This window comes from Tachysurus vachellii, chromosome 2 (genome assembly GCF_030014155.1).
Source record: "Tachysurus vachellii isolate PV-2020 chromosome 2, HZAU_Pvac_v1, whole genome shotgun sequence".
In the NCBI taxonomy this organism is placed as follows: Eukaryota; Metazoa; Chordata; class Actinopteri; order Siluriformes; family Bagridae; genus Tachysurus; species Tachysurus vachellii.
This window is the reverse complement of record NC_083461.1, coordinates 10,516,462-10,517,183: the sequence shown is the minus strand read 5'-3', so window position 1 is coordinate 10,517,183 and position 722 is coordinate 10,516,462.

The following is a 722-nucleotide window of genomic DNA, read 5'->3' as shown; positions in this document are numbered from 1 at the left end:
TTCTTCAGATTCAGCAACACTGAACTTTCACACACTTCTCTGCGAATATACATACAAAGCAAATATAACGATCAATGTAACTTTATAGATTTGAATAATGAATACAAGTATTCACTTATAATATAACAAGATTTCCCATTCAGAAAAGGTTCTACACATGTTCAGCTACCAACCTTTGACATTGAGAGCTGACAGAAGCTTTGTGTGTGATGAAAAAACAATAAGAAATAACTTCTCAAACTGCTGATTATGCAACATTGTAGGGCAGCTGAGCATGCCTCCATATAAATGAGCCTAAAATACTAGTTAGGTATATTTAACTATGGCCCCAAGTGCTCCAGAAGGTCTCTCAGGGTACAAGGTAGGTAGGCATGAAGACACAGAGGCAGCGAGGTGGTGTGAAACTTCCCCTAGATGTCCAAACATCTGAGTCACTGACTGTCTTCAAATGACTGTCTGAATGTCTTCCTGAAATACCTAAATCAGAGCTTATTTGTGTCCTGTGTGTGCTGTATTTTCTCCCAATAGAGATATGGACTCATGGTATCCTTAGTTTATGACCTAGTGAACCAGTGTTGATGTATTCTGATAAAGGCTTCAAAGCCAAATGCTGTAAGTCTGCAACCAGGGTGTCTAATATTAACTATTTACACTATTACTATTGCCACTGCCATATCCAAAACTTTTCTAGTTAGTCCTAAGTTGTTGTGGTTCCTCATCAC